Raw genomic sequence first — 334 nt, 5'->3', positions numbered from 1 at the left:
CTCAATAGGGACATGAGAGGCCGCTATAGCCGCCACATAGACTTTGAGCGTGGATGGGGAACGACCCTTATCCAGCAACCCTTGTAGAAATGACAGCACCTCTGCCAATTCGGAAGTGAGAAGGTCTTTGCCGTGGTTTAGACACCAGGAGGAGAAAAAATATCACTTTAAGGCATAGAGGCGTCTCGTAGACGGAGCTCTAGCCTCCGAAATTGTGTTTAAGACTCGCTCTGGGAGGCACGAAGGCTCCCGTTGAGGTGCAGGAGGTGCAGGGCCCATAGGTCGGGCCGAGGATGCCATAATGTCCCGTTCGCTTGAGAGAGGCTCAGTGGAA

The sequence above is a fragment of the Sinocyclocheilus rhinocerous genome, unplaced genomic scaffold (genome assembly GCF_001515625.1).
Source record: "Sinocyclocheilus rhinocerous isolate Xijiao unplaced genomic scaffold, SAMN03320098_v1.1 scaffold11039, whole genome shotgun sequence".
Lineage (NCBI taxonomy): Eukaryota > Metazoa > Chordata > Actinopteri > Cypriniformes > Cyprinidae > Sinocyclocheilus > Sinocyclocheilus rhinocerous.
The sequence above is the reverse complement of the archived record's forward strand: the minus strand, read 5'-3'. Positions refer to the sequence as shown.